Source organism: Micropterus salmoides, unplaced genomic scaffold (genome assembly GCF_014851395.1).
Source record: "Micropterus salmoides isolate LMB-PRFRI ecotype aquatic unplaced genomic scaffold, ASM1485139v1 Ms_hic_scaffold_2093, whole genome shotgun sequence".
Lineage (NCBI taxonomy): Eukaryota > Metazoa > Chordata > Actinopteri > Centrarchiformes > Centrarchidae > Micropterus > Micropterus salmoides.
Window position 1 is genome coordinate 34,870 of NW_024041255.1, and position 14,795 is coordinate 49,664.

The window sequence follows — 14,795 nt, forward strand, 5'->3', positions numbered from 1 at the left end:
CCGTAACGGCTCTGTTTATAGTTACAACGTTAGTTAAATGAAATCTCAAAGTTGCAGGTCCTTGTTGTTGTAGACATTCCTGTAGTATTAGATGCATTCAACAGCGGTTCACTGTATCCTACACAGCATGATTTATAACGATGGTGGTTAAATGGTTTCACATAGCTTTGGTTAGAATAGTGCTGGTAAAGGGATAAACTAGATGTCATTGTGCTACATTGAAATTATGTGTAAAGTGAAATACACATGGTTATTCTCTCTCACTAGCCGTGTTTCCATCAATGTTTTTTAATACGCATTTTGAAGTATCGCATTAGAAAAGGTTGATGGAAATGGCAAAATTCTAAACAAAATCCTTAATTTCGCAAAAAAGTTTTTACGTTCGCTTGAGGTGGTTTTTGCCTTTTGCAAATCTGGGCAGCCAGCCTTCATCATCTGTTCTGCCAAATATGCATTCACCTCTTAAAGGTCCTTTTCAGACACTTTGCTCTGCACACTGATCAAACGGGGTTATCACCACATATTTTACTGAATCTCACTGAATGCTGGTTCTACTGAGTGTAATAAAATATTAACGACTCTAATCGTTCTTAAAATATATACTTTGAATCATTTATCCCCATTGATGAACCCCACAAAGGATATTATAGCGTTTAAAAGCATTATTTGTAGGTGCATGTAATTCTCGGCAGGCATGCAAAACTCAGAATAACACATGGCTACTCTCTCTGTTTACAGAGGGCTGAAAGTTGCACCTTCCAGTAGCAAATATTTATTGATGTGCAATTGTTTACATGTTCACTTTTTGAGACTGTAATCGATTTTATTAACATAATCCATTTAGGAAAAGGTTTTATAGCCCACATACATACCAGCTTTCAATATCGGCCTGTAGTGTAGTGTAGTTTAAACAGTAAAAGAGGTCTACTATCCAAATCATAAAATCAAAATGTCAGCTCATGAATCGGATCTTTTTCACTTTAATATCGGCATTGGCCCCCAAAAACCCATATCGGTCGGGCACTAATATCAACCTGGGTGGGCTCCTCTCATCACACTGGAGGAACAGATTGTCTTTATGATGAACAGAAAACCAACAAGACCACCGAGCCTTCCCTGAGGGCCGGAGGAGGGCCACATTAGGGGGCCGCTGTTGCTGTTGGGCTTTGGGATGCACTTTAGTGGCCACCGTGACTTCGCTTTTCTCCACTCATCCAGTCGAGTCCCATGAACGTCAGGCTCATGGTCATGAATATGAAGCCCAGTGCTGTGAAACACGCAGCCTGAAACCCAAAGAGATCATGTTACTTCCTTTAACTCTGGGGGTCTCAGCTCTGCCCCCTCAGTCAGAGAACTCACCTGGATCTTTGGTCTGGACTTCAGGGGCTCCTGGTCGGTGGGGATAATGCGGATGTAGAACAGACCAGGAAGGATGAAGATCAGACTGGGAGCAGTGGTCGCCCCTGGGCACACAGAGGAGGCAGGTCACATGACTGTCAGAGGAGCTGGCTGTAATCAGTACACTTCTGAAACTCTGAACACGGTCAGACTACCTGAGAGGTCCCAGACTACCTGAGAGGTCCCAGACTACCTGAGAGGTCCCAGACTACCTGAGAGGTCCCAGACTACCTGAGAGGTCCCAGACTATCTGAGAGGTCCCAGACTACCTGAGAGGTCCCAGACTAAGTGAGAGGTCCCAGACCAGTGGAGAGATCCCAGACTACCTCAGAAATCCCAGACCACCTGAGACGTCCCCCTGAGCAAGGCCCTGAACCCCGAACTGTATACAATGGCAGCCCACTGCTCCTAAATAGGATGGGTTCAAGGCAGAGAACAAATATTCCCTTCCCCCTGCAGGGTGACAGTAGCTCAGTCGGTAAGGACTTGGTTGGAAACCAGAAGGTCATTGGTTCATTGGAGTCCAGCTCGCCCCCTCCCTTGGAGGTCCCAGACTATCTGAGAGGTTCTTTGTAAACCAAACCTCTTCATTTTAGTTTTTTATTCTGGATTTATTCTTCAGACAATAGATGACTGATTTAAAAAATCATCATGAAGTGGATGTTAAAATATAGCTCTGTGAGTCCATAACTACACCGAGCTGTCTAGATTGGTTTGTGGTCTTAAAATCAGCGACTCAAGCTGAGCGTTGAGGAAACTTTGGAACTGACGTATTACTGACATGTTCATCACCCACTTAAAAGGAAGTTTTTCCTTGCCTCTGTCTCCTAGTGCTGCTCTTGGTGGGAACTGTTGGGCTTCTGTAAATATCATCACAGAGTACGGTCTAGACCTGCTCTTTTATGAAAAGCGCTGTGAGATAACTGTTGTTGTGATTTGGCGCTATATAAATAAAATTGAATTGAACTGAATCACTCAGTGCTTGTACGTATGGGACCGCAGTCACCAGGTGATGTAATTATGTAAATCTGTCGCCTGCAAAATTATGGTAAAATGTTCATCTGAGAACTCCACATGTCTGCTTCGTTTGCTCAGGAATCCACCATCTTTCTTCTGCTAGCCCAGACTGTAATATGCTGTGGTTAGTTGATCATGTCGAATGATCTTCCAGTACACAAGCAGAATTCTCACCACGTCTGGAACAAACATCCACTAAACTCTATACAGCAGAAAATGGCTGATATTAAATAAACTAAGTACACTGAACAAAATTATAAACGCAACACTTTTGGTTTTTCCCCCCCATTCATCATGAGCTGAACTCAAAGATCTAAGACTTTCTCTATGTACACAAAAGGACTTTTTCTCTCAAATGTTCACGAATCTGTCAAAATCTGTGTCAGTGAGCACTTCTCCTTTGCCGAGATCATCCATCCACCTCACAGGTGTGGCATATCAAGATGCTGATCAGACAGCATGGGGATTGCACAGGTGTGCCTTAGGCTGGCCACAATAAAAGGCCACTCCAAAATGTTATGGAAGATTTTATTAGACTTTAATATTTGTAACCCACAGAAAACAATCCACTGTGGGTTACAAATATTAAAGGCCAATAAAATCTTCCATAAAATGTGCAGTTCCATCACACAGCACAATGCCACAGATGTTGCAAGTTTTGAGGGACTGTGCAATTGCATGCTGACTGCAGGAATGTCCACCAGAGCTGTTGCTGTGAATTGAATGTTCATTTCTCTGCCATAAGCCGTCTCGAAGGCATTTCAGAGAATTTGGCAGTACATCCAACAGATTTTAACAGAGTTGTGAACAATATTTGCAAGAAATGGGCATTTTGTGTACATAGAGAAAGACTTTGAGTTCAGCTCATGATGAATGGGGGCAAAAACAAAAGGGTTGCCTTTATAATTTTGTTCAGTGTATTATGGGCAAACAAATCTAATAAGAAAAAAACAGAAAACTATACATAAACCAATCAATTCAAATCCCCCAAATCCCTCTTTTCACAGTGCCTTTAAGTGTCATATCCCACCAGTGATGCCAAAGATGTCTCGGATGTTGGGAACCAGGATGACCAGCAGGTTGACAGCGAACAGCAGACACACGGCGATGGCGATGTGACGGACCCAGTGGAAGGGTCGCCCTGGAAAGAGCAGCTGCAGGAGGGCACGCCGGATCTGATGGAAACACAGACGTGAGGATGCTGCTTGGGTATCAGACAACACTAAATCACAGCAGAGCAACAGTATGTATGTATGTATATACATAATTTGTTCAAATCAGAATTCTCACTGTTAATTAATAACCCCATGTACCTGTGGATCCAAATCCAATTATTTAATTTTTCCAAACCTCAACCTCTAGCTTCAACCCACCGTTAGTCACATGTACACAGAATGTAAAAACCTCTGATTGGATGTTTCTTTCTGGGAATCGTAGTTTGTATTAATGATTCATCAGAACTGAAACATGTCGCTGCACTAATAAAGTTAGAAATGGCAGCCATGTTTGTTGACTTATGACACAAATGACGTATTATCTCATAATTACAAGAAAAGATTTAAAAATAATCTCATAATCCCGGATTCTGTGACATGACAGTGAAACATGTTTATATTACTTTATTGCATGCTTTATTTTGACAGTGATTATTATTAAGATCTGGATCTTATAATTAGAAGATTTTTTTCTTGGGTCAATGTAGAAATGAACCAGATGGACATGAAGCTAATGAGTTACAGAGGGCAGATTTATTAAACCTTCCTGTCCAGGTGTTTCATGTTGAAAGCTCTTAATGGGCTTACTCTGGTAGGCTTTTATTCACGCTGAAAGTGAACGAAAACCATGGCTGACTGTGACAAAGTGGACACACAGTTGCACCCTCAGCAGTGTTTTAGGTGTTAATTAAAAGGATGGCAGTTTAACTGCAACAACGGACATAAATAGCCTATACGTTAATAGTTCTGTGTACCCCTCTAGCTACATCAGTTAGTAACCCTCAAGACAGTCAATGTTGTAGGTTACCCTTCCTAATGTTTTTAACAAAACTTTTATGCAGAGAAGATGACTATATGAGATTCTTTACTGTAGCCAGCTACCTAATAGGCCTAACATATTTCTACATCAATGTATGCAGAACAGGTTTTACTATATGATTGTATGGATTATTTTAATAGAAATACATTTAAATATACTTTTTGTTGCCTTTTAGTTTATGGTTTACCATTTACAATGTGGGCTTCCATGGGCGCCGACATTGTTTTGTGACGTAATTCCGCTGCTACTCGTGAAGTCGGGGTACAGATTTTTTCTCCGAGTTCACAAGTAGGAAATCCGACTTCACGTGGCGTTCCAGGATAAATTTCCCAGCTCCGAGTTGCCTGGAACGCAGCAATAGTACTGTGGAAATGTACCTGAAATTACCACGCGAAGTACTGTAGGAAAGGTACTTCCACCTCCTCCTGACTGGCCGTTACATGTTTGTGCTTTTATTTGAGAATCTACAGAACCCCAGTTTCCCTCTGGGTTTGATTCGGTACAGAAACACACAGGTGGGGTAGGTGAGTGTCAGGTGTGTGTGTGTGAAGGTATGTTCTTACAGGAAACAGGACCACAGGTACAGTCAGAGTGACGGCCACCAGGACGGCCAGCCGGACACACAGGATCAGCGTGTCCAGAGGGTCCACCTTACTGTAGGTGTGCAGGAGCTCGGCTTCTGTGTTCCCTGCACACACACACACACACACACACACACACACACACACACACACACACACACACACACAGATATATCACCTGTAACATCACTGTCTTTAATCTGAGCTGTGTTTGCAGCTGATTAAAGAGATGCTGCCTCACCGTAGAACGTCAGGTAGCCAAATATGGCGGTGAAGAAGTACATGATGAACATGCCCAGGATGGAAACGTTGCCAATGTTCTGCATTCTTCTCTTGGTTGGACTTCAGGGGAACAAGATGGCAGCAAAACAGTTCATGAATTCAAGAAAGAGAGATTTCTACAGTTTACTTTCAGCAAACCCCCCCCCCCCCCTCCGAGACTGCTTCAGTGCCCAAACATGAAACTATCTGGCCACTTGGACAGGCTGTTGACTTCCAAATACAGTATCTGGATATATAATATAATCTGGATTTACTGGTCTTCTGACTGCTTGTGTTTCTGGACCCGTCTGACTTTTATATCCCAGAAATCCCAGATTTCATTATAACTGGCCAAGAATAACACCCACATTGTGATAAGCCTGAATGATCCTTTAACTGTGAACAGTGCTGATTTTCTTAACAGACATTTGAGAAAACATTGTCTGGATTTGGGCGCCATCACAAAATCAGGAGTCCAGCTTTAAAAAGCATAAAGGCCAGTGAATGCAGTGTTCCCTGAAATTGTGTACTGTGAGAACAACATGCAGTCTTACTTGCTCAGTTCAGTGTAGATGGGGAGTACTTCAGGGTGACATACAAACGCAAATGCCAGGATGGGGATGGTATATGCAGTCTGCAAATCAAGTCACAGAGGAATTTCACTTGGTTTATTTCCAGTGAGCACATGAACTCTGCAGCACCCTGTTCTACATGATGGACCCACAGTCCAGACCAGATACCACACCTGTGTTCAGCCCTCTGAACAGAGCGCTTTGTAAATGAACAGCTCAAATGGGAACTTTTGTGTGTGAGCTGGTCTCTAACCTCTTGGTTGACGGTGAAGAATTTGGCGCTGCATGTGTCCTCTGGGACGTCTGCGCTCACAGAGAAGTTGCCAAACACTTCCAGAGGACAGGCAATGTTGAATTTCTTGTAGATGACCTGATGAGATGGAGAGAGAAAGTTTAACAGATGCTGCCTCTGGTAACTAAACACACATTTATTAATAATTAGTCATTTTGTATGGAAATCCAGGAATATGAAATAGTTAAAAAACAAATGAACTTTAATTCAGGATCCTAATGTTTAAATATACTGCAAAGATGAGTATGTATCACTAAGTTGTTTATAAAGAAGTATTTCAAGTTGATAGAATTGTCAGGGAAATGTGTTTAAATCTAAATGTGCTTCACTCTGAAAGAGAAATCATCTGATGATCACTCTTCATTTTGTATTTTTCTTTCTTTTTACCTCTTAAGGAATCATAAGATAATATTGCTGAATACATTGTTAAAGTAATCTTACAAACTTACGTTGCTCTGTATTTGCTAAAATGCATTAATTACCATTATAAAAATGTTGCGTAATCATGCTGTTTAAACACCTCTGTGACTGGGATGTTCATTAATTAAAATAAGAACAAGTTAAGGCAGCACTCAGGGAGCTGAGTGCGTTTGGTGACATGGATATTTGCTCAGCACCATATGAAGTTTGGGGAACAGATTATTCACAAGATTTGACCCCATAATTAAATGTACTAATGATATGAAGAAAGAGACATTTATTCAGATCGATGAACAAAAGAGTTCTTGACTGCCCTGACAAACGCAGAGACGTCGTATCTCATGGGCAATGTGTGCTGGTCAAGAGTTGAACTAGCTGCAAAATTAGGAACTAAAACTGGCCTTAAAGGTAAAGAGCGGGGTCAGATTGGAAAACAAGACGATAGATCCGTTTAGCTGAGTAGTTAGGAGAAAACGAGAAGTGAAAAGCACATGCCTTACGAATCGCTCACTATCACATCTGAGGTGATGGCATCTCAGACAGCAGCAGCACTTTTAAGAATATAATAAGGGTGATAAATAAGTGAAAGCAATTGAGGATGCTAAATTACTGATGGCTTTAATAACAAATATGGGTTTACATAAAGAGGATCAGTATATAAAGTGTATTACTATTTGGTTCATTTAGTTTGATTTGATAAGCATTTGTTTTAATGTTGAGAAGTGGAATGATATTTCAGTTCAACAAAAACACCTTTTACTTTGACAAAATTTCAATCAATGATAGTGTGGTTTTTTATAGACGTATTCATTGATTTGTTTGCTTTAACACCTGATTAAATAATTTGATTGAGGGAAGTACTTCAACCATTAATTTACTCTTTAATATTTGTTCATTTCTCTCATTTAACTTTGACTACACAACCATCATTTTTATCTATTATGTTACCCAACTGCTTTATTTTTTATTATAATATACTGTTTAATGGACTAATAAAGTTCACATCAGGAGTGCATTTGCAGAAGTAGACAGGCAACTGTCTGCATGTGTACCATATTTGGTGTGATGTGAATAAGAAGAGATCTCATAGTTGTTTCCCTCATTTCTCCAAGACACAAATGAGCTGCTTTTAATACCAAGGTGTGACCAAAGGCCTTTTCTCCCACTTCTCAAATTCATCTCAGGAGAAACAACCATATAAAATCTTATTTATGTCTGACTCTGATCAAGACAAGAGATCTCTAACTGATCTTAAATAAGTCTAATTTATGTTTCCTGAACATTGGACCATGAGATCAGAGAAAGAGCTCAAAGAAAACTCAGCTATGACTCCAGGGATCTCACGATTCTTCTCACATATGTCTCATAGTGACTTCAGGAGCAAATAACTCATCTGTGTATTACTCTGATCAAAAGATGAGATCTCGAAATGATCTTAAATAAGTGTAATTTAAGTCTCTAGAATGTGGATCAGAAAAAAGCTCCAAGAAATGTCTCTTGGTTGAAATACTTGCACTTCTTTTTAGGGGTCTTTATACTTAGTAGTTACAGAGAAGAGGAATAAAATATATTTCCTCTTTGAAAATAATGCACTTTCAAATTACATGTTTTCCAGTTTGTTAAGGTCACAGTGTAACTGGAACACCCACCACTTGGACATTTAGGGATTAACAATTAAGGACTGAATGCACACAGGAAGTGAGATCAACATGTCATCCAGAATGAGCACTTTTACTTTTGATACTTAAGTACTTTCACTGTGGAATACTTTTATACCTTTACTTATAAACTCAGTAACATCTCCGCAGTCCTCCTAACTGCTTTTTAAGAGCAAAACATGAATGACCTAAAAAGATTTTTGTGTACATAGAGAAAGTCTTAGATCTTTGAGTTCAGCTCATGATGAATGGTGGCAAAAACAAAAGGGTTGCCTTTATAATTTTGTTCAGTTTATGTTAGAGGTCTCACGCCTCTGGAGCATCTAGCGGTTAAGTGTCTTGTTCAGGGACACATTGGTGGATTTGTCAGAGTGGGACTCGAACCCAGGTCTCCCACACCAAAGGCATGTGCCATTGCCACCCCACACTTTTTATTTCTACTGGACTCTTCCCAAAACATATTGGTAAACATATCTACACGAATCCTTCTGTAGGTTGTCTCTGTATCTAGGTCACTGATTTACTGAGAGTTTGCAGCTAGCAGCTACTGCATAGCTTCCCAAAGGAGCAAACGGCTCCCTGCAGCAGCTGTTACTGTAACTCATCACAGCCCAACCAGCTGCAGCTGAAGGATTCAACCAGGAGACGCTGGGAGCGACACAGAGGCTCGCCTTCGTCAGGAAATAAAAATAAGAATTCATTTCAATTAGACCTTTGAGTTAAAGCTGTAAACACAAAAATGACATTTTATCCTGTTTAACAAACTGATCCGCCAACCAGTGAAGTTGTGAGGGTGGAGCTGGACTTTCTGTCACTGGTGTCAGAGAGGAGGATGCTGTCCAAGCTTACATGCTCCACCCACTCCATGAAGTGCTGGTCAAATACAGGAGGACTTATAGTGACAGACTCGTCCCCCCAACATGCACCTCAGAGCGCAACAGGAAGTCATTCCTGCCTGTGGCGCTCAGACTCTTTAACTCCTCCCTCAGAGTCAGACACACAGACTCTTAGTCAGTCACAAGTGCAATACCTGACATATTGTGCAATATGATCAATACTTAATGTGCTTTTCTCTGCTATTCTGTTCTAATACTGTTGTTTTTAAGATTGTATCCATCCACATCAACTATACCTGTACTCATTATTATAATTAATATCTATTTCACTGCTACTATTTATCATGACACTTCTGTTTATACTGTACAATATATATGTAAAATACTGTACATGGCAGCACTCCTTTATATTAGACTTTATATTTAGATTGTATATTTTGTTATAACTTTCTATTATTTATTCCTTTATGTCTCCACATGCAAAGTGAGCAACTGTAACAAAAGAATTTCCCCTCTGTGATCAGCTTAGCTTCAAATGAACCAGTAGCACAATGTAGTAGCAAGGGGTAAGGTTACTGGTAAATGCTGTAAATGCTACATTAATACACAGAAAACACATTATTTACACTTTATTCCTAAATATTGTTGCTGTTGATATCCTGCAGTTTCTGGATATTTTAACACCAGTTAAATAACTAGATGATCAGTGATAACAAGAAGCATGTTATTAATTTCCTTTTGTTTATAATAACTCTCACTATAAACTATAAAACTATAGAGTCATGGTGGGTAGTCAGCGACCACATGCTGTGGGCTGTTAGTCGCTGCTGTAGCTTAGTGCTCATTGACTTGCTTTGACGTAACAACAAATGATTCCTGTAGCACTAACTGTGCCGTGACAGTAATTGTAAAGTTATGCATTGTGTCCTGCAGACTCACCGCAGACAGAAAAAAGACCATGCAGGAGAGAGAGAAGCCGCTGGTGTAACCAAGATACCCTGCAGAGAGCAAGAAGACAACCTCAGACACCTCGGGAGAAAACATCAGGCTCTGTTTCTATGTCAGATTACATACACATTGTAGAGCAGAGCACATGGTTTGTTTCCTGCATGGCTGCAATGAATCCAGACACACAATAAGAAAATGCTGAGCTCCTTCAAAACCCTGAAATAATGAACCAACTGTGAGGAGCTTTCCTCTGAGGAGCTGCTGAGTGGGATCGAGTGGACGTACCCAGGTGTTTCATCAGGGTCAGTGGGAGGATGGTGCAGACAGTGACGATGATGATGAGGTAGTTTCCATTCATGAACCAGTCGCTAGGTGCACAACACAAGATGTTACACACACACACACACACAGTAAAGCACTCACTTAAATACTGTAAATCTGCATTCAGAGGCGAGGTCTGTTTTCGTACCAGAGGCAGAAAGTCAAATGTGATGTATTTGCTTTTTAGACAGGTGGCTGCTATGTGAAAGTCATTGTTCTCATTCTTTCCTGTGTCCGTTCCCTTTACTTGGTAAAAACAGATTTAAGCAGTCCTTTCTTTTGTACAGTGTAAACATGACCACATGGCGACGCACCATGTTGTTCATGTTTAGACAACAGCAGAAAAGCTGCAGCTTAAACCACTTGCAGTTCTCATTGCATTGTTGTTGAGGTTTGTTCACTGTGCTGCTTACTGACTTTACATCCTGACAGACTGCCTCTATGTTCAGCTTCAGCTTAATCACGTTTAGAGTCAGATCAGAATGACACATGCTTATCTTTATGTGCTGCAGTGGTTAGCACTGTCACACAGCAAGAAGGTCGTGGGTTCAAACCCCGGTTGCCCCGGCCTTTCTGTGTGGAGTTTGCATGTTCTCCCCGTGTCCGCATGCTCCGGCTGCTCCGGCTTCCTCCCACCATCCAAAGACATGCAGGCTAGGTGTGGATGTGAGTGTGAGTTGTTGTCCGTCTATGTGCGGTCCTGCCATGGACTGGCTATGTGTGGTCCTGCCATGGACTGGCGACCTATCCAGGGTGTTCCCTACCCCCCACCCCCCCACCCGCGACCCTGTACGCAGGATAAGCGGTTGACGATGGATGGATGGACTAGGGTACCACATGTGTGCATTACTAAATCTTTAAACATGAAACTATATCTGTGAGGAGTTTTTAAAGATTTACGCATTCAGGAGGAACCAATGGGCTCGAAGCTGAGAGCTACAGACATGAAGTGAGACAGGAGTGACAGGTTGGTGGTTTGAATCTCTGTAATGGACACACAACAGATGAAAGTGACACACACTTCAGAGTTATTCTCATTACTCACTCAGAGCCGTATGTCTGGCCGAGGAAGGCTTGGATGACGAGCGGTAACTCAGATTTGACTATGAACAGGTAGCTGGACATGGCTGAGAAAGAGTGTGTGTTAGTGCACGTGGACACAGTGATGCTCTAGCACCTGCTCATGTGACGTTTCTACACCTGTCTGCAGGGTCTCACCTCCAATGTTATGCAGCGTTATGAACAGCTGCTAGAATCTTCCCTGTATGACCAAAAGCTCTGAGGCCAAGCTGCTCGTAGGCACGAATACCTGAAGAACCCAGAGACAAAGGACCCTGTTAGCAAACGACTGTGGACACTCAGACACCTGTCAAGACTACCAGCTGAAGAGACAGAGAGGATGGAGCTCTGAGACAATATTTATAACTAAACAAAAACTTACCCACAACTCCAGCACTGCGCAGCAGCAGATGGACGGAATAAGAGGACAGACAAGCGATACACGTCAGCAGGATCCTGTAAAACACACACAGGTACAGGAGGTCAGCAGTGTCTCAGTAGTTTGTGTATTGCACAGCTTTGGGAATAATTGAGAAAATCTGCTTTGAAGTCTTGCATCACTGGAAAGGAGCAACCCCTTGATGTAAATACATCAGTGTCTCCTGCACATTTTAAAGCCCTATTTTTAGACTGACCAAACCACAAAGGGTCAACATGGTGCCGTTTCAAAAACACAGGCTTCTTTCTTTGCAGAGTTTGGAGGACATATGTGGAGTAGCCTTGCCCTCCTTTGGTACACCAGACATTACTGGCCTCTTAAAGGAAAGGTTCACAGTTTTCAAGCATCTTCAGTAAGGATGCATAAACTATCTTTCTAGAGCACTTTTCTGTTTCTGTTCTGTTCTGTTCAGGACACAGAAACACAAACACATTAAATAAAGTTTGTTAATATCACTTATGCTGAGTCTCCACTTGAGTGCTGGAGCTGAACACGGCGATGGAAGTTCTCCCGAGGGGAAGTGAATGAGGATTGAGGGCTTGTTAAACCTCTGCTGAACTCAAACATCTGTACAGTCCCGCTTCACAGAAACATCTGTCAGCTAGCATTAACATCTTTCAGCTTCTGGTCACACCAGACAAAAGAGAGAACGTAGCAGGAACCTTTAATTTGAAACAGGGAGGACGTCTTATTTCTTTCTCACATGTTTCATTTTACTTTAAGCTGCTTTTGGAAAGGGGCTCCATTCAGGAGGTCAGCAGTCATAAATCCATCACATGCAGGATGTAAATATTGAACAGATCAATGGGAGTGATACAACTGGAAGTGGCAGCGCCCTCTAGCGGCTGCTGTGATTCTGCCGGGAGCTCAGGAGGAACTTGTTGCTTGTCTGTCATGTTTTGAAGGTAAATGTCTCAACCTGGACTGTAAACCCTGTTTGGTTGTCAGGAGCACACCTTCTGCTCTGTAAGGTGGATTTATTCTGATTACTGGGACGAGTGGATGTATTTCAGGTTTGTGTCAGGTTTTGGTCTATGTGTCTGCCTATTTCCTGTTTTATTTTGAAATTGTCCGTGTCAGTTGTTTGTCCTCTTCTTTGCTCAGTCCTTGTTGTCTTGTGCTTCCTGTCTATTTATTCACCATCGATGTGGTTTCGGATTGTTATTTCTCATCTGCCTGGCACCCTGGATCTGTCTGTTCCCTTTGACTGTGGATCTTGGACTTAACGTTCCCCTTTTGGATTTATCATTCTTTAGTTGGACATTTGTTGTTTGGATTTTTGGGACATGGCCTGCACTTACTGTAAGTTTGCACACGTTATTGGTGTTAAATCCATTTTGAAACTCAGCCTGCTGTGTTCACGTCTGCAGCTGGGCCATATAACATATAAGTTTCTGCCAGTGCACAGGGCCATCTCTGACACTTTGACATCTCTTTGAGTGTACAAATGATTGATTCATTGCGGATTCCTGCTGGAATTATGGATTATGAATCGAAGAGATTCATAAAAAGAGAAATATGAAAACAAACACTGAACAATGCTTATTAAATATTCAGTAATTGTGAATCATAAATCAGATGTGTTTTTTTAATCTTTGATGGGATGTTTGTGTTGTTATCATTTCTGTGGAATTATAATCAGAACATGTGGACATTTCTAAACAGCTGTGTGACGCTGCTGACTGGATAATGATCTACTGTTTCTGCTACTCACAGGAAAAGTACGACGCCGGTGTTGGACATGGCGTACGACAGACCCAGAATGCCGCTGCCCATGATGGCGTTGCTCAGGTTGAAGACTGACATCCAAAGGAGGTTTTACCCTCAAACTGGAAAAAAGGCAAGACTGGAATATTAACTTCAAAGACACATAATAATGATTTTATGGTGTTCTCCAAGGAAATGCAACACCTTTCAGCTCTCTAATCAAGCATCTTCTTCCACAGACGGTGACATGCATCTCTTTTGCATTTATGTTTAGGGGTTAAATCAGCTGCTTGTTCGGGTTCATCTTTCAGTTGAGTTATCCTGTCGTAGGTGTTAGAAAACTAGAACAACACTTTATGTTGTAAAACATGAGGAGAACATAAGAACGTCGACCCTGCATGGGTTCTGCCTCTCTCACACTCACGTCGGTGACTGAGGCCTCTTCCGTCCATCACTCTTATGCTGCAGGAACTTTTCCTCCTCTGGTGGGACTCTGTAAAATCAACAGACAAACAGAAACGCTGCACTTCTTCTTGTTCTTCTTCTTCAGCTTTAAATAATAAACAGAATTCACAGCGATAGGAAACATACCCTGCCTCCACAGCAGCATCGCCGTTCGGTAAGAGCTCCATACTTAGACGGGAACATTGGATGAACGTGTTGAAAGGTGAAATCTGAAGAAGAAGAAACAGTTTTAAACCACCTCATGTACAGTTCGGCATATTTAATCATTTCTTTTGTCATATATTGAAAAATATTCTGGGTTTTTTTTTAGCCACGCTTGCTAGCGCTTGGCCCTGGGGTTTGGTCAGAATGAAACAATATTTAGTACAGAAGCCCTAAGAGGCCATTCATTCATACATTTTATTTACTCTCTTTTTACTAGGGGGGGAAAAAATCGATACAGCATAGTATGTAATATTGCCATGGCAATACTGTGTCGATACATGGACGCTGAAGATCGATATTTTATTATATAAATTGCAGATGGAGAGTTTTAACTTTTTGGTACTAGAATAATAAAATCTATTGCTTTTTAGTCCACTAAAAACTTAACAGGACCAATATAGAGGACTGAAAAAAGTGATATGAACAAACAGAGAAATGTATCTTTTTAGATATAAACAGATGTTGACAAAGTTTGACTTTAGGGACCTAATCGGAAGTTGGAAATAGGTAATAATTGCAATATATCTTAAATATTTTGAATAAACGACCACAGTTTGAAATAAAGGGACTTGCGGTTATGGAA

At 41.3% G+C, this 14,795-nt stretch overlaps 1 pseudogene; it reads right to left on the reverse strand.

The window, feature by feature from the left end:
* Nucleotides 1-727: 727 nt before the first annotated feature.
* Nucleotides 728-14,221, reverse strand: LOC119915373 (annotated as a pseudogene).
* Nucleotides 14,222-14,795: the final 574 nt, after the last annotated feature.